The following is a 26,130-nucleotide window of genomic DNA, read 5'->3' as shown; positions in this document are numbered from 1 at the left end:
CTCATTCTTAATTACAGTTAATTGTAAATTTAGAGTAATACTATTTAGAGGGAAGGTGTTGGATCTGGTGTAATGAAGATCAGAAGCTTGTGTAGGATCTGTAGCTAAGAGAAGCTCAGTTATTTGAGGGTTTGAAATTCTGGTGTTGGCAAATAAAAGCAGAAAGAGGAGAAGTAAAATTATGTGTTAGTATAGGTATTATGGTATTACACTATAAACTGGTGTAATGCCATTGACTTCAGAAGGTACTCTCACCGTACTTGTTGAAGATCTGGTCTTTTCAGCCTATATATACTCCAATGAATGCTGTTAATATCATAATAAGTTATCTTAATTACTTCTAAAAATGTTCTCTTCATTTTCCAGATGGTACCCTGGATTTGATGGGAACTTGCCTAGTCAATTTTGTCTTCCATGGGCTGATAACAATCTGTTTATAAAAGGTTTAAAATCCTCTCTTCCTATATTCATGTTCTGCTTTGGCCTTGTTTATTCACAACTGAATGCCTCTGATTATTTTAGCTGTCACGTGCTCAGTATTTGATGCTTTGCATAGTAGAACTGCAATAGACTGGCTGTGCTATAACATGTTCAGTGTATACTTAAGACAATGACCATTTAGCTATCTCATTTCCTTAGCAACATTTTAAAGATTAATCATAGTGGTGTAAGCCAAGAAAAAGATAGTCGAAATAGATCAGAAATTAAGTATTTTTCTTCATGGTGTTTTGCTTGGACTCAATATTTTGATAGCTTGGAACAAGCTTCACAACAACCACAATGGCTTGTTTGTGTGCCTGAAATTTGGATGAGCAGTGATAGAGCAGTTCTCAAATATGCAAGGCTAGATTTGCTGAGCCCATTTCTCAGTCTTTGATGAGACGGCAGTAAGCAGTCAAATGCTTAATACTGGTGGCAGAAGTGGGTATGTTTCCCTTGGGGATTGTAGGGGTGGCCACTCGTTTGATAAACCCCAGCCAGAGGCCAAGGAGTCACTGTAGTATAGACTTCCAAACTGCTAAAGCAACAGCCTCCTTCATGTCGGGGAGATTGCTGTTGTGGTCTGCATGTGAGAAAGAGCTCCTGTTTTTTCAGTTTAGCAGCATGGGGGAGGGAGGGAAGGCTTTAAAACATCTAGGGGTTTTGTTTTCAAGTACTCTTAAGTACAAATGTATTCTTAAAAATCTTTGCCATTGGAGTTTGGTTTTTAACTGTTTTGATTGTCATATTACCAATTTTATGAGAATAATTTTGTAGCCTGATTTTTATATTAAAATTCACGGAGTGGCCTCAATACCAACACATTATTGCCTGTGTAAAAAAAAAAAAACAAACAAACAAACAAAAAACAACAAACCAAAACCAACCAAAACCAAACAAAAAAAAACCCCAAACAACCCCCCCCTCTGCAAACCCAAAACAAAAAAACAACCAAAAAACCCACCTCACCAAAAACCAAACACCCCCACCCAAAGCAACCTCCCCCACCAACCTTATTGCGTATTTCAAAAGGACATTATATGGTCTCTCTTTCCTTCCTTCAGAGAAACGGGTATAGACACTGCTGCGGGATGCCTCTTAATGGCATGATTATGCAAGAGTGCACTCTTGCACTCTTTACTAATACTACCATAGGTGTGAGAGTTGGGAATGGTTTCTGCTCTTTCTCTCCAAAATAATCGATTGGTGTGTTTTGTTTTGGGTTTGGGTTTTTTTATTTCTGACAGGCAATCAATCAGTCTTAACTGAGTAGCTCCGAGTGGATGAATCATGGGATCAACTAAACTTGAGGACGAGGGTTTAGACTGTAGTTTATACAGTTTGTTTAATTGCTTAGTAATACAGCAAGGAAGGACTGCGGAAATTTTGACCTTACCTGGTGTGGATTTGACTGTATTTTGGGGAGAGACAGCATGTCACATGCATGCTGGCTGCTTATAGTCTGAACACTATGCATTTAAACCGTGAGCGGAGGAGGTGTCTGGGAGGACTCTCTGAAGCTCAGTGAGGCCTGGACTGCTGGTAAGCAGCTTAAGACAAATCCTTAGAAAAGGTTACCTAGTCACTGTGTAGGGGAAGAGACCTTTGCTGGGCCATGTTTCTCAACAGTTATGCCTCAGCTGAGTAAATAAGCCCTTTGAGCAAGTACCAGATTTGACAACTGAAACAGTGTTTTTCATGCTTCAGGCTCAAGCACAAACTCAAGCCCTCAAACTTGCATCTGAGAAGATGTCAGCAATCAGTCTTATTTCCTAAATGAATGGGTTTTGTGTTCTATGCTGTTGTAGCTCTTCAAATATCCTCTATACTTCCTTGGTTCCATATACATTTTTAGTTACTTACTTGGACCTTTTTCTTATTGCTTGGTCCTTTATACATCAGCATGAAGAGAATATTAAATTCTGCCACTCTGATGGGGTGTCATGTTCATCTTTAATTATATTAACTCTTTCTATATGATTATTCAATTATTTGTATTGTGATAGAGTCTAGATTTGTTTCAGTCATGGGTCAAGGTCTCCTACTCCTAGGATTTCCACAAATGCAAAACAAAGAGACTGTATTGCCCATAAGAAAGACCTTACACCTACTTTGACCTATTCTGCTTTTCACGTAGAACTAATATTAAATTACTATAAGGTACAGTTCCATTGGTTTTGAAAGCGGATTATAGTGCTAGCATCCGAGAGTCAGAGAAGGCATAAACTGTGTCTGCTTCGCCACTTAGTTATTCAATATTGCAGCTGGAGATGGGGAGGCCATATGCAATGTACTGTCCCCGGGTGACACAAAAGATTTCATTTGGCTGGGGCTGCCTCAAGCTGTCACAGGTGTTGTTCTTTCATTTACAATAGCTCCCTTAAAATATAAATGACTGCATTTATTACATCAGCTCTTTTTCCTTCTTTGGAATACCCCAGCTGAAGTTACATTTTACATAACAAATGCTCTTGCTCCCTTGAGAATTAGTTTAATTACTGATGTAGGTAGGTAAAGGATCTATCATGTCTGAGATGTTAATTTTACCATGCTTTAATTAAGAGGTCAAGTGTGAAGGGCTGCAGAATACCTTCCACTTAAAGATGCTGAATAGAATGGTGGGGGATAGAAGGCACTGATATGATGAGGTTTTTACTGTCTGTAGGAGCATTGACCTTCTGCATCTCATTACAGTGAGGCTGGCATCTGGAAATACATGCCAGCTTTTATTTGCTCATTGTGTTTTCTAACATTAAAGGCTTTTTCCGTCCAGAGTCTTTGAAGCACCAAAACAGCATGTCTCTCCTTTCAAAGGTGATGGTCACCGTAGGTACCACTGATTTCCATTAGAAATGTCAGGACCTTATCCTCTTGCCCAGTGGATTTGAAGAACAGGGCTGCGACTATCCTATGCCCCTGTGCTCTGGCACAAGGGAGGATGTGGGGCGCGTGTTCACCAGAGGACAACAGGTGCTACCATCTCTGAACACCCAGTTGCCTCCTCCTCATGTCTCACCGTGAGTGTGAGCAGATTTCTTTCAGCATTTAATTTGAAAGTCTTGTTTCTAGCTAATGCAAAAAACAAGGAAATGGACTTGGAAAACATTTGGGAAGAAAGCACCAAAAGATGGGCAGGCAGAAAGGAGGTGTGTTTCATAACAAGACTAGAGAAAACCAGATGATAAGAATGCCTTGCAGTAGAGTGGCCGGGACATCCCCGACTGAGCTTGTTATGTTTGCCCTGGCAGCTGGAGCAGCAGTGCTATAGATAGGAGCAAGTCTTCACTGGCCAACATTTGAAGGTTTTCTAAAAGTGCAACAGGTCAGTCTCAAGAAATACTAAATGACCAAGTAAAGTAGTACTGTTGCTCTCCAAACAGCTGTAAGGACAGTTGATGATTTTTATGAATGTCTTTTTCATCACTTATTGTCTAAGCGAATTGCTGATTCATTAAGGTGTTCTTGTGATGTGTGATACAGAAGGTTTCTTTTCAGAAACTTTTCTCTTTTTTCATGTATTTTCTGTTGCTGTTTTCTCTTTTCTGTGGTGGTCACTTCTCTTGCTTTTAAAAGGGAGTAACAGTTCAGCTATGCCACTGCCTTCCTCTGCATCCCTGGAGGAAGACTGGTGTAATACTGGAAAAACATGGAGTTAAATATTAACATGTACTACTGAATGTTCCCACTGAAAAGATCAGGAACATTTCCAAGCAGTGAAAGCAGACTTTCCTTTCCTGTAGTTAAGTTTTGCTGCTTAACTTTTGAAACTACAGCTTTCTTGGCCATTTTAACATGGTTAATAGTTAGAAATTGGGAGTATTCTATTTCTTAAGTACTCTCACGCAGGCTGCTTCTCCTTACCAGGTGATAGACTTAGGGGAAGAATCTCATGTGGTGAATTAGTGCTGAAACATATGAAGTAGTTTTTTCAAGGTAAGAGGTTGATTTCGCCCCCCTGCTTTCCTCTGTACTTTGGCTTGGAAATGGAAGGTTCATTGCTTGCTCTTTTAGTCAGAAAGGCGATGTTAATAAATGTTGTGATTTGATATTGATGAATGATGTTTTTTGTTTTATTTCCGATTACTTGCATTTGCGTAATAGCATCCCAAAGCAAGAGAGGTCTTGGTATTTGCATGAGGCACGTGCTTCTGCCCACAAACAGCCAGTAAGATAAGTCAATAAAAACAAGCCATGCAAGGCATGAATTGCTTAGAGGTGGAAGAGACCTATTAGGCTATCTAGCCCTCCCGCATGCCAGTGAAGAACTGCGTCAACTGGATTTGCTTTAGAGGGCAGATGAATAGCTGACTAAAACACAGGATCACATTTTCTGTATGATAACGGCGGAAGGCCTTCTAAGCTTCCATTTTTTACATTTGCATCTAGCTTTGAACCTCATAAGCAGCAATATCCCAGAGAAATTTTTTCCAGGCTGTTTGATTTAAAGTGTAACAACGGTCTGAACAGAAACTGTTCTGATTGCACAGATGTGCAGTTTTGCTTTGTGGGGTGATTTTTATCTCATCAAAGGAGAACGAGAAGAAAAGGCAAAAATCTGTGAGTATGGCTATCTGTGGGAGCGCAAGTGTGTGTGTTTGACAGCGCGAGAGGTATATCCATGTTATATCAATTGTGAGAATAAAATGGCTACTCTGCCTGACCGTAGGGAGGGAATTTTACAAAGGCAACACATTGCAAAGAGAACAAAGGCCTCACTGCGTTATGGCTGTGTGTGACACACTGTTAATGCTAAAGCAAGCTACCATTTCCTATTAAAGTAGTGTCTCGCATGTTCGTGAAACAGAGGCTGTAATGCAAAGTGATTTAGCTCACTGGTAGCTGATGCATCTAGTTTTGGCACGGACATACGAGGTCTATGTGGTCAAAAAGGCAGATAAACATGTTGGTGTTTTAAGCAGCTTCATCTGGTGACTGGACGGGGAATTGCAGGCACATTTGTTTCATTGCATTAATTTCTTGCATTGTTCCCCTTTTGTCTGTTATTGTTTCCTTACCAGTATTCGTATTTGAACAGAAAAAGAGCTCTGTGGTAAATTATGTGCATGCCCCACTTCTTTCCAGGCCTGACATGTTTATATATACAAAGAATTATGGAGGAATTAAAGAGAGGACCAAAGAAGCTCAGAAATTCTTTGGAAGAGCTTGTCAGATTTTTAATTAATGGGCATATTATAGCAGAGGGAGTGAAATCTGTTGCTCAATACCATAATAGGCAGTGTAGTGCTTCTGCCTCTCTCTGTCATCCTTAACAGACGGATTTATTTTTGGTAATGAGACATTTATCTCCTGTGTATCTATTAAAAGCCAGTTCCAGTGTCAAAAATCATTTGGAAGTAACATGAAAAAGTTTAGTGGTGAAATGTGTTTCTTTTGGATGCTTGTCACAGCTCCATCAAATCCTGGGGATCCTTTTTCACTTTATTTTGGTGTATTTTTGCCTTGCTGCAACTTGCATTTCTGGATGATTTAGGTGTTGTTCTGCTAGTGCCAAATAATGGTGTGAATATTTAGATTGTGTAAAGGGGCTTAATGGAATTATTTTCAGGGCAATATTTAATATACTGTCAGCATAAATAATTGTTTTTCAACAGTTTTCTGTGTGTGGACCCCTTAGGGCTTTTTGTTAGCCCTAGATCCCTGCCTACCTGACCTAAGCCTATTGAAAGCAGACTTGCTTTTCTTCATGGGCATCCTTGAAGCAATCCACAGAAAACCATGGGTAAGTGGCAGCCTGGTTCAACTCACCTGGTGCCATAGAGGAGTCCACATAGAAGTGTAAAAGAATGCCGTTAGTCAAAAAATACGGGCTCTGCATGTATTTCTGGTCCTGGTGCAATTCAGTTAGGAAAGTATTTTCACACTTGTGGACTGAGTAATAAAGTCATACTTAAGCAGGTCAACAAGCAGACCACTTTCCTTAATCTGTCCATAAAGGAGCTTGTGTGGGCTCTAGATGAATGCAGTGGGGGTTTTGTAGTAATTTGTTTGAAATTCAGTGGGATTTATTAGATGCCTTTTAATAGGTTTTCAAACTGTTCTATAGCATTCTGCAGGTGGGATGTAATTTTCCTAGTGAGATCTGAAATGCTTGACAACTGGTGAAAAAACAACTGCCTCCTTTTAGGTTTGTAAATAAGATTTCTTTAAAGAAGCTGTCTGGTGCCTCTGTGCACCTCCATTTTGTTAGCTGTAAAAGAGGGGAAATGGCCATGATACCAGAAAGGTTTACTGATATGAAGTGACCCAGAAGCTTATTCCAGGAAGTTTATTTTCAGAGTGTGTTGAGAACCCTTTAAAGTATTTATGATTCACACCAGACATTCCTTTCAATCTTGGTTGATACCCATCTCATAAAGGTGACATAAGACTAAATAGATTGATGCAAGGAATGTTTTGACTTTTTAGCTGATAAAGTGCTAATTATAAGAACTGCAACCCGTCTAGTAACAGAACCACAGATAACAAACATTGAAAGGTTACTATTCCAGAGAAGTTATGTCATCCAGCTCCATGGATGAAACATCTTTTCCGTGGAAGAAATTGCATCCTACATGGAAGGGATTATCTTCTGTACTGTACAAATCCTACAATTGTCCTTACCTACCCATTTCCTTTTACCCTTCCGTTCTTGCACAGAAGGTATTCTCCTCATTTGGCTCCTGCTGCAGTCTCTATGTCTATGTACTATAAACAATGCTATCCTTTCTTCCCCCTATCCTCCTACACATGCTTTTGAACAGCTCTGGTTGCTAGGATTACAGTCCTCATAAGGCTACGGGGGGGGGAAAGTGTCCCTTCGTCGTCAGCTTCCTTTTGCAATCTTCTGTTCTTCTTTGCATTACTGAAGTAATTTTTTCCAAAGGCATGTTTCTTGTAAGATCTTTCAACAGCAATGCTGCTGCTGTGCTCCTTGATGCTCTTCCTGGCCTTTTGTTTAAAAAGGCATGGAAAGTCAGTGACTAAGTTGGAGAAAATGGTATAATTTCATTGTACGCTGTGAGTTAAACCTTCAGTACCTTGCACAGGGACTACTTTCATTTGTGATGAAGAGACAAATGCTCCAAAATGGCAGAGGCAGTGACACTGTGTTCTCTTCCCTCCCCTTCCTCCCTTCTCCCCCGCACTCAGGTTTTACAGACGTGGATGCTGATTCTCTGATGCATTGCGTACACTGCAGAACTGGGCATGTTTCTCCTTCACAGGAGGTGTGCGGAAAATGACAGCCTTCACATTATTTCAAGTGCACAGCAGCCATCCTTTGACGTGACAGACTAATTTTTGCAGGCAAGAATTGACAGTGAGTTAGACTCTTGTGGGTAGAAGGATGGATATACTTTGTTTTCTAATAAACCTGTGCTTCTGTATAGTGTGAGCACTGATATTTATTTATCTTTTTTTTTCTTTTTTTTTAAATGTGGATCCTGTTTGTCAGCATGCTTGAGCTACAGAGTTCAGCTCCAGAAAGTTTTAGTGCTTATTCCAGGGATCTCACTGTAGCCTTTCCCTGGAAGGGTTAAAAAATGCAGTCATTCCAGAATCTATGTAAAACCTTAAGTTTGAAATGCCTTCACAGTGCTCAAAATAGTACAGGATAGTACCAAGTTCTCTGGAGCCCACTGGACCTGTTTCACAAGGCAGGAGCTCATTTTGGAAGAACCTGTGTTCCCATGGGTCTTAAAACTTTGCCTGAGATATTCAGGAGTGAGCTGTTTAATAATAATGCTACAGTTGAATGATCTCTCTCAATCAAAAGGCCGGCATGCAGCTGTGATGAAGAGTGAAGTTTTGAACAGCCTGGCACCTATCTCTGCATCCCACCAGCCTGGCTGGTCCCCACGTTGCCTTTGGCACCCTGTGAGAGTGGGCGCTGCTGAAGTCCTGCCTCTGTATCGCTCAGCCATGTGCTCTGGGGAAGGAAAGGACAAGGGGCAGGAAGACATGTCATCCACCTGAAGACACGATGTGGTTAGAGAGGGGCAGACATTCAGCAGTTGACACCTGATGCAGTAAATTCACGACAATATTCACTCCATCAAAATCAAAGAAGAACAGGGAAATGTTCTTACCCTTTCTGTCACAGAATAGCTCATATTAGGGTACAAAACATCTCTGTTTAAGCTTCCTCCTGGGTTTTGCATACAGGAGACTGTGCAGATTTGTTGGATACCAGGCAGACCTCTGCCAGGTTTTCTAACTTGTTTCTGCTTAAATGCTTAACAGGTGTGGCAGCAGTATTGGCTGGGAGGTTGAACAGACTGCAAGTGAAAAGCAAAAAGCTCACCATGAACAATAATTAAGAAGTACTGCAAAGGGTGGTTTGGGAGGAGGCAATGAAGTGGAATAGTTATGAGTGAGATTTCTGCACAAGATGCAGGGAAGGTTGCCCAGAATATCTCCTTCTACCTCCAGCAACTTCAAGTATCGCAGCATCCTTATTGATGATATCTAAGATATGTACTTTTGCTACTCCTACCTGGATATCCAAGCATTTCACACTTGTAAGTCATTTAGAAAATTTACTTGAGCCCTAAAATAGGTCCTCAGTCAGAACATATGTTCTGTACATTTTGCATACTACTTAATTTAAAAGTTAATAATTCAGATGCTGGACTCTCATCTTGCTCAAGCTGTTTGGAAGCTGCATGGCTGCCACCTAAGCAAAAGTTAGACCATTGCGCTTGCCAGAAAGGAAATCTCTGCATATTTTGTCCTCATCAGATCATTTTGCGGGGAGCGGGTGGCATCCTGGATACTTTCTTCAAGCTGTAAATGAGCAGTTTAAAAGCAGAATTTCATTTTGCTGTTACTGCCTTTCTAGCTGTTAGGAATGTAGTTGCAATGTGTGTCTGATCCTCAGGGATATCCGTAGGAAGCGTGTGTTCGTGATTGAACTTAATCAGACTCTCAAAGAATTTCTCCTCGATTGCAAAACCAATGGAAACAACAGTCCTTTGGCACTCTGAATTTACATTAGATAAGAATGGTTCATGTCCGAGTTACTTATCTAATGGCAACACTTACTGGTACTCATATTAATGTTTGCTCCAGTATACTTAGGCATTTTGCTGTCTTCTGGTGTATGGAAAGTCAATGATTTTCCTTGAGCAATGTTGCTGTAATCAGGGTATATGTATCTCACTTACTGTTCTCAGCCTTTGACTCTACATTCTAGCCAAAAACGTCCAGGACATTTTTTTTTAAAAAAGGTCTTTTTTGTTTGTTTTTTTTTCTATTTTCAGAGGCATTTAGTTGTGAAGTGTCTCTGAGGGTAGGGTACGATTTGATTCAAAAAGCTTTTGTGCAGGTAAACAATCCAAGTTTGACACATTACAGGCATTGTGTCAGCATTTGCCCTTCATAAATTAATACAGGAGGAAACGAATAGTAACCTCTGTGTTTTCCATGACAGCACTTGATCTATTGACTCTTGAGGAAAATAAGGCTCAGAACCTGAGGTGATAGGGAGAAGAGGGATGGAGGTGTTCCTAGAGCTCTAGTCCTTACTTCTGGGCTCAAGCAGCTGGTGAGGTGGGTTGCTTTCTGAGAGGGAGGAAGAGGTAGGAAAGTTGACGAGAATTTTACTTACTCCCCAGAGCAACATTGTGGGGAGGGAAAAATTCCTCACTGACTGGAGTACCCACAAGAACATACCAACATGTGCATAAATCTTGTGACTGAGAAAGGAACAGTAGGATAGAAAAGCGGTGGTGTGCTGTGCATCTAGTGTAGAGCAGCTCCCCAGAAGGGCTTGTACTGCACAGGACAATGGACTAATATTTGATGTGAGGAGTTACCTGCCAGTGTAGGTAGGAGCCCTTCCTGGTGACAAAGGTGTGTTGGAGAGATGGTTTTTTCCCTCCTGCTTCATGACTACAGCTGTCCCGACTCACACATAAAACTTCCAGGATGAGAAAGGGAAGTTTGGACATGATATATCCAGCTGAACGAATACTTTTCATCTTACAGTGCCCTTCCCACTAGGGAGAAGCTGGTGTCTTTTCCCCATGCAGAGGTACCTATGCATCTACCATTTGAGAAGCAAACAAAGAAGCAGGGAGGAACTTTCCAGTTTCGAAAAGCACCTTCTTCTGTATTGAGAACAGGCAGCTTTTTACTGAGAGTATACAGAAGGCATAAATGTTCCCTTATCGGGATCCAAATACAACGATGATGCAAAACTGTGAGCTCTACCTGTCCTGAGGCTCTGTAGCACGGGCTGAAAGACAGCTTGGAGCATGGGCACTGCTTGTATCATTCACACTGGACTCAGAGAGTACGAGTTGAATTCTGCCACTTGCTGGCATTTCTAATCATTTGTCCTTGGTGGCAGCAGCAGAGAATGAATTTCCCAGCTGCTATCACCTGCTCTTGAAAACATGTAGATAAGTGCCTCTTGCAGGTGGGGAGATTGGCAGGTGAGTTCCCACTGTATGGCCTTAATGAGGTGAGAAAAAACTAGATTTAACCTTTAGCAGAGATTCTGAAACGGGATCTTCTACAGGGCTTAGATCTCATTGAAATACTCTAAATAGCTCTTGCAGATCTGTCTTTCTGGGCAGCTCTGCTCTCAACTGATTCTTAGGGAGACCTGCAGGAAGAGAGAGGCAAAGGCCAACCTCTTCGGGCAGGAGGAGGCACTTCCTTGAGAGACTGCAAGATGGAGAAGCAGCAGCGTAATGCCCACAGGAGGGAACTGGCTCTGTGGCTCACCCGCTGTATCCCTACACATAGGTATCCACAGGCTGTGTCCTTGGCAAGTGGGAAGACACCTGACTAAATAGTGATGGCCACAGTTGTAAAGCAGACTTCTCTGTACATGAGAACTTTTGTCCTAGTCCTGACTCATACATAACTTTGTGTTAAACACAACATAGTAAGAGTAGTGTTAGAACACTTGTATGCATCAATCAAGCTGCCATTTATGTGACAAGCTGGGAGAATTTAACTATTTACCAACTTCCATGGTATTTTCAGAATGTTTAGGACACTCTTGAAAAATTTCAAAGATGATGAGTAGAAGGTATTCTCTATGAGTGACATACAGTGTTTTCATATTTGGCTCTATTTTAACCTGTTCTGGAATCCAATACCTTCTTGTCACCAAGTGAGCCTGTGCCTGATGTATTAGATCAAAACATATTCCTGTCTCCAAATGCTAACAGCAGCACATTCAGTTCTCTGGATTTCAGCAGCTAAAGTGGGTGTTGCAGGAAGTTTGGCACTGTTTCTCTTTACAGAATAATAAACACAGATGATGTTGCCTTGGGTTTCATACAGACATGGAGATTCTTCCCTCAGAAAACCTGATTCATGGACAAATGGTGACTCTTAGGTTTAAAAAATAACAATACTAGTTGAAATAGGCTAGAAATAATTGTCAAATTTTTCTAGCAGACCCCAGGGTGATGGTTTCTTTTATTTTAGACTGAGAGAACATTTTATAGTTCATTTTTCTAACAGCTGCATTAGATCATTATATTCTATAACACTTACTGTTTTTTAATTTTCCAGGAGGAGTCCAGAACATACCTGTAGAGCTGTGGCTTCTCTTTCTCCAAGCTCTGCCAAAGGTATGTACTTTACACGCTGTTACTCTTCCCAGTATTCATCTCAAATGCAGTATGGAAACTTTCAGAAAAGTGAATTTCAAAGCTTTTGGCAGAAGACGACTACTTTCTTGATTTTTGAGTGCAATATTTTAAACACAATACAAAGGTCTTCCCCAGAAAGTTGCACTGAATCAGAAGTAAGCTTGAGAATTCAGGTTAATGAGTACAACAGTGGCCATCCTGCTTGCACTGACCGTTGCAAGTGATGTTCAAGGTTGGGCTGCCTGGTAATGGTTTCAGAGGCTCCAGAACAAGAACAGGGCTATTTAATAGCAGGTCTACATGGACTTCAAAGTCATGGCCAGCTGTCTGTTAATTGATATGATTCCCCAGGGTTATACCCTAACTCAGTTATCACTCCTGGGCAAATAACGTGACATAATGGAAGCACTGTGTCCTTCCCTTGCCGACTCTGTGAGACTTCCTAGCTCTCTATAAGAAGGTCTTGTTTTCTAATTAAGCACTGAATCAAGGTTGTACTGCTCATCCTCAGCAGCTTGGTACCTGAAGCAGTTTTACCAGGAGAATTGCCTGATGTAGAGAAAGTGCCTTCAGCAGATGTGTAAAATTTTGACCTAAAAATAGGATAACATAGTAAATAAGAACGTGATGTTCAAAGGTTCGATGCTGTCCCTGCTGTCTAGTTTCTTGTATAACTTGGAAGAACTGAAATAGCTTTTGTGGCAATAATTGTTAACATATGATTGCAGAGTTAAGAATAAAGAATAATGTTTTTCTATAAACATTACTGTAAAAGCCCATAATATAGCATGATATTTCTATGGGTTTTCTGAACTAAAGCAAAGAACTATAGAATCGTTTGGGTTGGAAGGGACCTCTAAAGGTCATCTAGTCCAACCCCCGTGGCAGGGGGCCGTGGGCAGGGACATCTTCAACTAGATCAGGTTGCTCAGAGCCCCGTCCAACCTGACCTGGAATGTTTCCAGGGATGGGGCATCCACCACCTCTCTGGGCAACCTGGGCCAGTGTTTCACCATCCTCAGGGTAAAAAACTTCTTCTCTATATCTAGTCTAAATCTACCCTCTTTTAATTTAAAACCATTACCCCTTGTCCTATGTAGCCTAGTGAATAATTTCTATATAGTTCTATAGAATTCGACAGGACGCTGCAAAATTCCTGAGTAAAATTCTGTGTTTTCTAATGAACTCTACATGTCAGCTTGACAGTGTCTGCCTGGTAGCAGAGACAGCAATGTATGATGAGGAACAGTGGGACTGATTTTTGTTTGTTTGTTTCTTGTTTTTTCTTCCTTTTGAGCAGAGGGTGGGAAGTGGTTCCTTTGAACCATCACACCACTTAAGCTTTGACTACTGCAATTTGTACTCCCCACTGTACCTTCTAAATGCGCACACCCCCCTCCTTGTAGTTGGAGCTGATGGTGCCCCAGGTTCTCAATGAGCCATGGGCAGGGAAGGTGCTGGTTGTCTTTCAGTGTCCCAAGAACCATGAACATTTTCTAGTTCTGCATTTGGAAAGCCAGATATTCCCTGACCCTGTGTGAACTCACCAATGCTTTTCTCCCTCCATAGACCCTTCTTTTCAGTGTGGAAGAAAGAACTGAAAATGATTCAGAATTAATTTATGCAAAGTTTTCCCAAGTAATTCTCAGCCACCCATGGATTTTCCTGGAAGAGTGGTACACAATAGGCCTTTGTCTCCAAATGGATTTATTTATTATTTTTGAATCTAAATGCCTAGCTTGACCCCAATCTTAAAGGGCTTTTTAGTCCCCGAGGCTTAGCAGTTCATCCTTGAAACCTTTTAAAGATGTGACTCTTCTGTGAATATACAAGATACCATAAATCTCTTCAGTACTAGAATGAATGCAAATTATTCTAATTATATCTGAGTCAGAGCTTGTTACATTTTAAAGGAACTAGAGACAAAGCAAACTGGCTATGAAAGAAGTTTTATGGTTTCTACAGAAATATATTTTTTTGAATTAGGTCTGGATTCGTTGACAAAACCAGTGCATGGGGGGCGGGGGGGAAGCATACTCTCAGCAACAGGTTTGCGGTTCCTACAAGCTGTGAGCTCTTAATTGGTCGTGTAAGATTAGTCGCTCAGTTAACGATTCTTTTGATGTTTGGGTACTTGAAACCATGTTCTTTAGAGGCAAAATAAAACAACGAATGGATCTCCATCTTCTCCTCTTTGCTTCACATCAGTTTGTGTTAATCATGAAGGCATTGTACCACTTGTCCAGTTGGTAATGCAACAGTTGTTTTAATTTGAAAATAATGTTGCTCAAACAATGTGGACTTCACCAAGAGGTTTACATTCTTCTGCTTAAAAGTTTTTGGGGGTTTTTTTGCTGGTCTCTGATCAGGTAGAATAAGAATGTGCTTTTAACTTAGCCTGTTTAAAGGTCCCCTCTCCATTTTAGTTTGATTCTACTAAGTATTTTGGCCTTGTGGAACACAACTTTCATGTGAAAATCCTCTCACATTTGAGCTCTGGTATTTGATGAGCTGAAAAGTTCATGAAAATGATTATATCTTCAGGGGAAGTGTTCTTGACACTAGTTAAAATAAGTAGAGAGCTGCAGCCAAGTTTTGGTGGTGGTTTTTTTTTTTCTCAAGAGCTGAACACTTGCAACTGAGTGGGAATTTCTGTAAAGGGTTCAGCTTCCAGTCATATGGGGGCAGATGTTCTAAAATGTTTCTGTTCTGATCTTTCTGAAAGTCTTTTGTCCCTAACTCGTTTCACTAAGTAGCCTTGCCCCTTCCTGCCCCCCTTTGGAACTGTAATAATTCTCACTTGATAAATGGTGCACACCTTTCCTCCCAGAGAGAGACTCATTTACACCAAATCCAAACTCTGAATCAAAGTGTGTTGATTGCAAGTAAATAAATTTTGACTAGTACTGAAATCTTGTCACACACGATCCTGAAAATGAGAGAGAAGAGAGTTATTAGCTCACCTGTTTTACTGCCATGCTGATACAGCTTGTGTTCCCTGCAATATATTTTTGTGCTGCTTGGTCCAATCTACTTTTAAATGACTGAAGCGGTGGAGTATTTTTTTATGCCACTGGAGAAACTGTATAAAGTCCAATAGATTTCACTGTTACAGGAATTTTTCCTAACAGAGTTGTCTTTTGCTTAATTTTAGACTTGCTTCCATCGGATATAACTCCTTTTCTTTCCTAATGCACACTGACAATTGTGAAAACCTTCCCAATTCATCACTTAGTCAAATCTCTTTCAAGGCTAAAATATCAAGAGTGCTGTTAATGAAACTGTGTTAAAATGAATAGGAAAGAGATCCTGACCCTGGGATGCAGTGTTGGAGGTAGATGGCTGGTTGGGCACCATCCAGCACTCCTTGTTTCAGAGCCCCTAAGAACATGCCACAACAGTGATTCTTTATATCCCTGGATTTCTTGTCAACAGTGCACAGACATTATGGGATAAGACTTGTCATCACCAGCTTCACCACTAGGAGCAACCTGATATAGAGAGAACAAACCCCAAAGATTTCTGTTTGTACAGGTTGTGGAAGCTTCTGATGTGGTTGGTTTGTCTCCATGAGTGCTAACCTGAGGCTAGATGACATGAAGACCTGACACTCCTGCTGCCCCATTGGGTTTGCACCATTAGCATCACCGTATTTTATTCATCGGCCCTGAGGCCAAGACATATGTTCCCTGTTTGTTTGAGCATTCACTGCTTGTGTGGTGTCAGTGATGAATCGCCCAGCTCCTATTTGGTCACTGAAATAAAAACTATGCATCCAATCTGCCACTGGGGTTTATCTTTCACAATTAATTCTAACACAGCACACGATACAGTAAACCCCGAGAAAAATCATGCCAAGAGTGGTGTGAAAAAAGGACAGGACGATTCCTGTCTCTTCAGCCAACATTAAAGAGAAAGCAGAGATTTGAAGTATTTGCTTATTTTACGTTAACATGGGGGTCTGGAGGGATAAAGGAGATAAGGCGCAGTGGTTGTAGCTGAGCATAGCCTCACGTCCATATTGCTGAGCTCCCAAACTCTATCTCGATTCAAACATGGAAAGAGTACGTAGGGCCATTTCCAGTGTTATGATATTTTGTTAGACCACTTCAACTGTTGCATCCTTTAGCTTTAAAACTGCAGTGTCACCAAACAGCTGCCTTTTTTTTAATTCCAGAAGCTTCTGACAGTCAGCAAGGATTCTATCCAAACAGTCTCACTGGGTATTAGCGCACAGCTTGTTCCAGCAAATGCATTATTACCTATTAAACATTTATACAACAGCATAAAGTTAGACAAGGATTCACAAACATAAATAAGACCTGTTCTTTGCACTGTAGAGCCTTCAGTCTAAATCATGCCTAGATGATGACATACAGCACAGCTGCTTGTAGGAGGAAGGGTGAGAAATGTTTGAAGGAAAAGTGATTTCTGAGAAGACGGTGACTGGAGAAGGGGATTTGCAGGTCTAGGAACTAAGAAATCAGAAGGTGTAAAAAGAATGAAAATAGGAATTGAAGCAATATAACAAGTTTAGGAGGTAGTAAAGAATGCAAAAGAAGTTGTTAGCTATGAGATAAGCTTGAACATGAAATGGGCAGGAATGGATAGGAGCATTCTCTATTTTTAACATTTTTAACATTGAAGCAGAGGTGGCTTCAGTGTCCAGATCTGATTGAAAGCATCTTGCAGATTTTGAGGATGGGACACTTTGGGTGGCTTTCTACCAACATTCTCTGCATACCAGCAGAGTGGAATAAAGTCTGTGAAAGTCTCTGTCTTGAAAAGCAGTACGTATAGTTTCTTTGGTCAGCCCTGATCAAAATACAAATGTTCCTTCATTACCTATTGGTTCGGAGCGCTGCACGTTTTTTTTTTGTTCCCCCTCTGTGCTCCACCTGGGAAGCTTCTTTTATTGATTTGGTGCTTCCGGAGGTGGATCTCTTTTCCCTAGGTTAATACTGGATTCTTGAGGCTTCTTGCAGTTTTCCCTTTTTTTTTACAACAATATCAAGGAATTGAAAAACAAAGGGTGGTACAGATGTTTTTACCTGTTGCCTGGAATCTCTCCTATATGGGAGCTGCAGGAAACACTGCATAATGAGCTTCCAGCCAAATGGAATCTCAGTAAATCTGTAAGCCTAGTGGACTTAATGGGAAGAGAGAAATAGTTACATTATTATCTGGGGCTGGCTCTAAGCAAAGCTGTCTAGGGCACTAGATTGCTCTTTAAAAAAAAAAGGGGGGGGGGGAGAGAAGCCAGGTCCTTTCTGGTCTGGAAAACCAAAACTGTCTGAGAGAAACAGAGAGATAGTTGGTGTTGAGAAAGGAGTGGTACCTTCCAGCGGCATCAGTTGCTACTTTTCCTCCTTGCTGTCTGTTGGCAGTACTGGGAACAGCAGGGCTCCACAGCAGTTTTGACACAGCCAGATCCATCGTTCAGATGCATTCAATCTTGTCCATATTGCTGGGACGCTTTTAGCCTGTTAAAACTAGTGAGTGCAAGTTCTTAGTAGTTCGTAAAAATAATTTCATAGCAGTGCTACAAAATTATGTTGGTTTCTGCCAATTTTGTTTGTGGTGCCTTGAGATTTCATCTGAGGCATGGGCATAGTGCAAGTGTAGTGAAAGACAGTTGCCACTTTGAGTATACAACCTTGATAAATGTTTTTAAAACACCAGAAGATGAAGTGACTCAGCTCAAGTCCTGGAGAGAGGCTCTGGGTAAGGCTGGAAGTGAGACCAAGGTCTTTGCTTAGGGCTTTTCAGGGCCTGCAGGCCCATTTTGTCCCTGTAACAAATCTGCATGTGGCACTTGGAAAGGAAAATTTTTCCTTGCCCAGGACTGCACTTAATGTTCTCAGACCGTTACACTTCTCTTTGCTTTCCCTCACCCCCACGCTCATTTTTAATATACAGATATCAGAGGGGTTACTAAACATTTGGCTGAATGCAGCAATTTTTATCGGAGCATTTGCAGAATGCGGGAAATCACACGCTGGAGTGCTACTTGCACAGAGACAGCAAATTCAGGAGTAATGCTGTCAGGAAAGGGATGTCCTGTCACCAGCTTTTGTTCTTGCCAGCGAAGCAAGGGGGCCGGTCATGCCCTCCGTCCTGCCTGCCGACTCTGCCAGCTCAAGTCCATTTGTGAGCAGTTCTGCAGCCTGACAAGTGCCACGGCTGTGGGACACAGGGAAACAGCATAGCTACTGGGTACTCCCTGCTCAGGACTGAGATCGGAGTGAGGACTTCAAAGAATGAAGTCCCTGTTGACAAGTACTTTGTGGACTGTCTCTGTGTAAACCTCCATCCAGAGGGCTTTGACTCTGGTTTGGACAAAATCTTGCACGACTTTAGTTTCTAGTTTCAGGCTTCTTGGTGCTTGGGTTCTTCTGCTGATCTGATCTATTGGCAGCTGCCAGCACTTCATAGTCTGATGCTCACCCGCTCCTTGAGGCAGGGCTAGCCAACCAGCCTACAGAGTGCGGTTACGTGCTCCTTTTGTAGACTGATGACAGCGTTCAGGACTTGGCCTAAAGTGAGTAGTCCTGCTCAGAGAAACGTAATATTGCATGGGAGGGGATGGAAGCGCTGCACCTGTCCCTCTCCCCACAAAACCTGTCTCTACATATGAATGAGCAGAAGTTGTAGTGCCCTAAAATTGGGGTTACAGTACCAGTCCAGCTGGAGTGTGTTCCTTTTAGGTTTGAGCTACAGTTAACATGAACTTGTGAAACTGGCTTGAATTGGCTTGATATTGAAACCAATTTTGGAAACATGAAGCAGAGCAAAGGTAATTTGTATAAAAATCTAGTGCCACTGCAGGCACTGGTGCCAAGGAAAGACAGCTGGAGAGAGGAAAATGTCACAGAGGAGGGGGATGGGACCTGTGAAGTATCTATAAACTTAAGATTTGTATCTGTAAATGAGACTTTAGAGGCAGCTAGAAAACAGGGGGATGAGGTAGAAGGGAAAGTGGCAAATGATGCAGATATTAATCCTGCTTAGCAACATACTTCCACGAAATAAAATTTCATCCCTGGAAGAAAAAAAAAAATGCCAAAACCAAAGCTGGTAGTCTGAAGGTGAAACGGGAACCAAAGGCTGTGCCAAGGTTAAACCTTCTTCCTTTCTCCTCCCCATATAGTACCATAGGGGAAAAGGCAGAGACTGCTGTTTTTTTGCCTGCCCCAGAACCAAGCTGGGCAGGTTGATTAAAGGATGCTTGCACTATTTTAGGAGTGGATCTGAAAGATCAAGGAGATAAATTGTTACTTGCATTGGAACAAGTGGGGGCGGGGAAGAAAATAAAGGGTGAAACACATGGGAAACATCTGCTCCAAGGAGGCACTTTAGAAATAAGCTTCAGCAAGAGGGAAGGAGAAGCAGCTGTGCCGCATGCAGGGGACCACCAGGGCTGCAGTGAGAAACAGGAGAGAAGAGGATGCAGAGCTAGGATAAGGCTTCAGCCAAATCCAAGAAAAAGGCAGAGTGAAGACCCAGACTGCAACGTTGTGGCTGAGACACCTCTAGGCTAGGCTGAAAGTGAAAATTTGGAGTGTCTGTGAATAGTACACTGCCTTTAACCTAGACCCAGCTCAGGGACAGGAATAGGGCGCTTTGGACTTGTGCTGAAAGCAGGGTAGGTGCTAAACATATAGAATGATTTATCAGAAATGGTGTGTCCTTCATGGAGGGGACATACCATGCTGTAATCAGGAGGGCAATGAGCCGTCTGGAGAACATTAAGCCAGCCAAAGAGGGAAGGTGCTAGGTTAGGGTTTCCAGACGTTGCTTCTTACTGTGCCACAGGTTCTTTAGGTGACCTTGAGCAGAGCACTTAAAAGTACATTCAGATGTTTGGTTCTAGGTCTTCAGAGGTGCCAGGTGCATTGCTCCGGAAGTACAGTCAGTCGTACTTGTTCCCAAATACCTGGTTTTACCTGAACCTGACTTGTTCTCTTGGCTTTTGCTTTGTTGCACTGAACTGTAAAAGATTTCACTTTAAGTTCTTCTATGGAGCTGTGGTTTCATGACTGGTGCAAACTGATCCAAGTCCAGGCTGCCACTGAAGGAATATGCCCCACTCTACCCCTACCCCAACTTCACCTTTACCTTGTGTTAGTGCTAGTGTTGATGTGACATGGTCAGGTAAACTGGGAACTGATCCAGCTAAGAACTTACTCAGCAAAGACAAAATGGTGCCTCACTGACCCAGGGAAGCTGCTTTGTGTCTTCTCAAACAGGAGAGATGCCCAGCTGCAGCTTTCCCAGAATTGCTGGTTGGTTTCTTGTATGTGACCCCGAGGCTTCTAGTACTGATAAAGGCTTTTAGATTATGTAAATCAGTGATCTGATCAACTGGCATCTCCCAGATCCTTTTTTCTGGAAAGTAATTTTTTTTTTCCTCCCCTACATCACTGAAATTACACTCTCCTTTTTTCTCTAGTTGTCTGGGTTCCTATCTTTTTCACATTGCTCATGGGAGACTCATCCAAAGCCCACAGAAAGCAGTAATAGGATTCATGTTACTGATAGCAGACTTTGGATCAGAAATAAATTCAGTATTATGCCTGGGGGTTGTACTGTTTATACTCCACAGCTCAGTTTCTATATCCCATGATGTACCACTAAAGACAAATTGGAATAAAATTCATCCTGTGTATCCAATTGTCTCTATTACCCTTTGAATTTATGGGAAGTCCTTCCTATACTTAGAGACCACAGTTGCCGTAGAATTGATCTAATCCCTGTTTTCATAAAACCTTTTTTTGGATTAAAGCATCTCAAAGTGCTCTACAATAACTATACTTAAACCATTCCAGTACGACTCTTTCTGTGGTTGTGCTACACCACCATTCCCATAACGAGCCACAAGAAATTGCAGTTGTGGGGTTGCTTCCTTGCAAGTTGAAAAGAACTGTCTGGAGATGGGCAGAGTTGTTACTCTGGGTTTTGGTTGGGACTAATACTGTTTTCCAGTCTAGATGGGCTGGAGAAAGAAAACCAACAAAACTTTCCATGAACCACATTAAAAGAAAGTTTTGCTTCCCTGTTGAGAAAAGCCATTCCCAAAGCAGAGTGCTTTCAGGGTGGGTGGGGAAGCTAGCTGGAAGGAAAAGGCTTCACAATCTAAAGAACAGATTGAGACTGTTGAGGTTCTGCTCAGCATCTCCGATGCTTGATCACGTTGCCTCAGCCTGCCAGATTTCTGAGTTAGGTCAATCTCAGTTTTGTTCTATAAAGCGTGTGCATTTTTTGAATGGATCCTGCTAAATTTGAGCCTTCTGTGCTCAGGATGGATATTAAAATATCTTGTGAACCCCCTGATTATGTCATAGAAACAATGGTCTAAAGTCAAAGATAATAATCTGGGTATTAATAAAATCACTGGGAATTTTCCAAAGATAATAGCATCACTAGTAATACAGCGCATGCCATTCGAGAAACAAAAGCTGAAAGGTCGTTGTTTTGATACGTTTAGCCATCCACTGCAGCTCAATATTTAATTTGAAATAATTATGAATGTTTCCGGAAAGAAACAACTGCTGATGAAAACCGTAAAACAAAATGCGGCAAAAGAAGATCTTAAGTTTTAATGGCAGGATTAACTGCGTTATGTTTTCAGAACGGGACAAAATTTTTTTCACTTTTTAGCTTTGAAATCCCTTCTTTTCCTTGAAAAATTGTTCTCCCATCCTTTCTGTTTCTCCTTCCCTAACCTAAATACCTTTGCTCTCCTTTCCTTTTCATCTCTTTGCCCCATCCAATGGGAAAGAGGGTAAGGAGGAAACAAAATTGGGAGAAACTCACTGATATCCCAAACCTGATTTATTATTTAAAAAAAATTTTTTTTTTAAATGAGACAAGATGAAAACTCTGAGGAACTGCACAGAGAATCTTGTTGGATTGCAGTTGCTGCAATAAATTGTTACGCTGTTTCAGCTCATAATGCAGGTGTAACTCTCATCAACTGGGCGTGCTGAAGGCTATCTTCTTGCACCTTCAGACCACTATAGTGACTTTCCTCATCTGTAAAAACACTTGTGTGTGAAGGCTTTGTGCTAAGGCACTTGTTCAGAGGAAAACATCATTTATTGAACCGCCATCTCCCTCCGTAACACCTAAGGGACTTCCTATCCAGCTATTGAATTGTCACAAGTCTGCTTATTTTAGGAGATTTTGATGGAGTTGCTGTACAAAGAGGAATGCCTGCGGACGTAGAAGTATCCCAGAACATGTCCCATCAGTATCTTGATCTCTCATTCATCTACTGAACAGAGTATCTGATTGTACCTTGGCTGCTGTTTTGATAACCAGCATTCCACCGTGTTGCACCTACATGAGTTACTCCATCAGTAATTTCCTTAATGTCTTCTGACATAAGAGCTGTAGTTGCAACTAAGTGAAGATAATGAGTTTTTCTCTAAGCCCCCCTTGATTCTTCTTGATTTACCATGTAATTTTTAATTAAAAGAGGGAAAAAAGGGGTGAGGAAGAGAGATCTCATCAGTTCTAGTCAAGCCTCGAAGAAGGAAAGGTAAGACTGCATCTAGGAAAGTCAAATTGTCCCAAAGTTATTTTTAATTCTGCTGGTTCTCTAGCAGTAGGCACATGGTAAAGTGAAAGAGAGGAAGGATGGGCCTGTCAGGAAACAGTGGTGAAGGAGGCTCGGGATCACAGTTTGCTGCCATGAATGGGTCAAAGATCAGGACCTGAAGATTATTGATTAGGGTGTGTGCAGGAGGAAAGAGAACATCTGTTCTTCTTCTGTCATCCCCTCCCCTGCTGGGAGGTGATGGTACGTACTCTTTAGGTTGGGTGAAGTGAGAGAGGGGACAGGAGTAAGAAGTGAAGCCTTGCTTACATCTGTGTCTTCACCATTTCTCAACCTGTTAGCACTGAAACACTCAGAATTTTCCAAAAGGCTATTTCAACGTAGGTGTGAAGCCTCGCACAGGAAACATGCATTTTCTCAGGTAGACCAAAAAGTCTGGGATTTGCTAGTTTCTGGTGACCACGCTTCTTGTACAAGCATGAAATCTTGACCAGCCCAGGATTTAGAAACCAGCTTTCTCTTTGTGAGGCTCTTCTGCAGCTTAAAGGAACTATCTGGCAAAGATGGCATCAGAACTTTCTTTTTAATGTGAAGAAAAATTCTGACAAAGAAAATAGTACCAGACCTTAACCTGGATTACTTAGACAAGTAACCAAAATAGACAGCATCTGTGTTCTGTGAGGTGGAGGGAAAGCAGTAAATATTTATCTGTCCTTTCCTTCCCTTTGAAATAAACACTTAAGACTCTGCTGACATTCAGGTAATGTCTTTTTCTATACTAACCCATCTCTTTAAGGGAGACATCTATTTCCTATTACAACCATATAGAGGCCCTGAACTAAAATATTTTGCATGCCTTTGCTGGCCTCCAGGAAACATTAAACACACAAAGAAAGACAAACAGCTATGAAGCCCCTGTTTAAAATTAGGAGCAGAAAAGGGAAGCAGAGTTTGTGGCTGCTTTTCTCAGACCCGCTCTGAAAAGGCTCTCAAGTCCATTCGCTTATTTTGCATAAAAGTATCTTGTTTCTCAATATTAATTCAGACCAGCTGTTGAACCAGCAGGGCCAGCGGGCAGTTACGCCTTTTGCCACACAGTGGATGCTTGGCCACTACAATGGTATTTTTAAAGTATGTCTCTTATTGGGGAAAAAACCCCCACAACCTTGATTGCACAAACTATTTGCAGTGATTGTCTGCTTGCCTTACATTGAAAAATGCTATTTGACAATATATAAAAGGCACATATGTATTTAAAATAGCGTTGCTACAATAGTAGCTATCAGAATGCTTTAGTTTTTGTAACTGTAGACAAAGGGAGAGAGACCAGAAAATAGGAGTAATAGCTGCTGAAATCTGTTATAGAAAAACTCCTGTTGATTAATAACTTTGCTCATGAAAGTAGTTCTACTGGAGTAGTTACACTGGAATGAGCAGGGAAGAGTCACAAGTGCAGAGATTTGAAAGGCAGGCCACCTCAGGTGCTGCCCTTGAGAAGTACAAAGTCACTTGAGGATGACTTCTAAGGGTAGTACCTAACTGTCGAATTGTGGTTACTAGTCAAAATTTCCAAAGAGCCTTAATGTACATAGTTAATTCCCCATCTGTGAAATGGACCTAATAATACAGCCAATTTCTCATTAAGGACTGTTGTGAAAATTAGGTAAATGAGAGTAAAAGCACGGGCACAGTTGTGGCTCAGAGATCCTTCTAATGCAGTCTGCTGCTCTGGCAGTGGCTAGTGTCACAGGTCTAGGGAAAGGGTTAATGTAGAGGGCAAACACAGATTGCTACTTCACCTGAGATATTTGCACCTTCTAGTAACTTGTGGTTAATAACTTCCCAAGCTAAGAGTTTTAGCTTAAGATCATTATTTCATTTTTCTAGCTTGCTTACACAGTGGACCTCCACAAGATCCTGGGGCAATGAGCTCTGCAATCCAATTATGTATGAAGTGAAAAAGTACTTCCTTTTGTTTGTTATAAAACTTCTGCCTAAAGATTTCTTTCAGTGCCCCTTAGTTCTTGTGTTCCCACAAGGAATGAGCCGCTGTTCCCAGATTAGCATTTTTGGTGCCTTTCAAGATTTAAAGAGCTTGCTCATCTTCCCTCTGCCAACACTTTCTCAGGCTGAAGAATCCTCATTTATTCAGTGTCTTCATGTCAAGAAACAGTTGAGGAGCTTTCATTGTTCTTACTACCCTCCTCTGTTCCTTATCTAGTTTTAACTTTGAGGTGATAATCTGTAAGAGGCATGCTATCAATTCTAAATGTTGCTATTCGGGAGCTAATATTTGTTTGCTTAGGGCTTCATGGTGGGCAATCATTCGATATGAATTGAGTATTACATTACATGTAGATTTAAGCGTTATAAAGCACACACGTACTCTCGTACTCTCGTATTAGTCCTTGCAGGGAGGAGAGGGAGGATCTTTTAGGGATCTGTTTTCCCCTAGTGAGACGTAATGATTTTGAAAACTGAGAGCTGACTATCCACTATGTTATACTTATTTCTGAGCTGAGTTAGAGCCAGTTTCTTTAAGAGCAATGCAGGGGAAGAATGAAATTCAGAAGAAAAATTGTTTTTCTTACTGAGATTCCAGAACGAAACCATTTTACACCTAAGAAACTTAATCAAAAACTGCCTGGACATCCTCTTCCTTTCTACAGCAGCTGTTTCCACTCTGTATTTTAATGAGTGGGCTGAACTAATACCTTTGGGGAAGGGCTTTCCCCTCCTTCCCCCCTCCTTGGCATCCCTATGTAAAAGGCTGCACTACAGTATCACGCTCTGTGCTTCTGTTGAATGAGTAAATGCCTATGGCTGGACAGTCCAAAGGAAAGGCTACGTCATGTTCTCAGTGGGTTAAGCTCCTTAATGCAAGCTTTTTAAAATTTTCCTGGATATTCAACTGATGTGATTTTGGCTGCAAGAAGTAAGTATTTAAAACCTTGGAAGATTTAAGACCTTTCCAATCTCTTTTAAATTTTCTGCTATAAATAACTTGTGGAGCGTCTGTTGGTTTTGGAGGTAGATTCTGTTTGAATTACTTCATTTTACATTTCCTGTTAACTGTTTATATCTCCTCTGAATGATTTATAAATTCCCTAAAGTTTTGTACTGAGGTTCTTGGAGGAAAGTAACTCAAATGGTGCTGTGTATGATGTGTAGTGGAAAGTATTGATTCCCTTTTACTGTATGACAAAACGAGACTTACTTATCACTACAGATGTTGTTTCCAAACTACTTTTTGAGTCCCCTATTTCTTGATTTATCCCTGCCAGCTGAGTAACTTTTTTTTAATCCTGGTTGTATAGTTTTATTCAATGTCTAATCAGTCCCTCTTATGTGTGCTGAGAACATCTGCTTTGCAAGTTTCTGTCTGCTTTCACAGTAATACAATAATTTCTCTGTCTTTCATATGCTTTCTCATACGAAGCAGAACTGAGAAAATGGTGAAAGCAGCGGCATTTCTTC

General features: G+C 41.3%; 1 protein-coding gene across 3 annotated transcripts in view; it reads left to right on the top strand.

Moving 5' to 3' along the window:
- Positions 1-410: 410 nt before the first annotated feature.
- The window catches only part of SORBS1 (sorbin and SH3 domain containing 1), a 144,254-nt gene continuing 118,534 nt past the window's right edge, over positions 411-26,130 (top strand). The window contains exons 1-2 of one of the 3 annotated variants that reach the window (XM_009322417.1): positions 411-443; positions 12,013-12,071. The gene's annotated coding sequence lies outside the window, so the exon portion shown is untranslated. Of the gene's footprint in view, positions 444-4,931; positions 5,038-12,012; positions 12,072-25,570; positions 25,589-26,130 lie in introns of those variants that run through there. The other 2 variants (XM_009322418.1, XM_009322419.1) reach the window with 2 other exon arrangements.

This window comes from Pygoscelis adeliae, unplaced genomic scaffold, assembly GCF_000699105.1.
Source record: "Pygoscelis adeliae isolate BGI_AS28 unplaced genomic scaffold, ASM69910v1 Scaffold244, whole genome shotgun sequence".
Classification (NCBI taxonomy): Eukaryota; Metazoa; Chordata; class Aves; order Sphenisciformes; family Spheniscidae; genus Pygoscelis; species Pygoscelis adeliae.
This window is presented reverse-complemented; position numbering and strand designations above follow the sequence as displayed.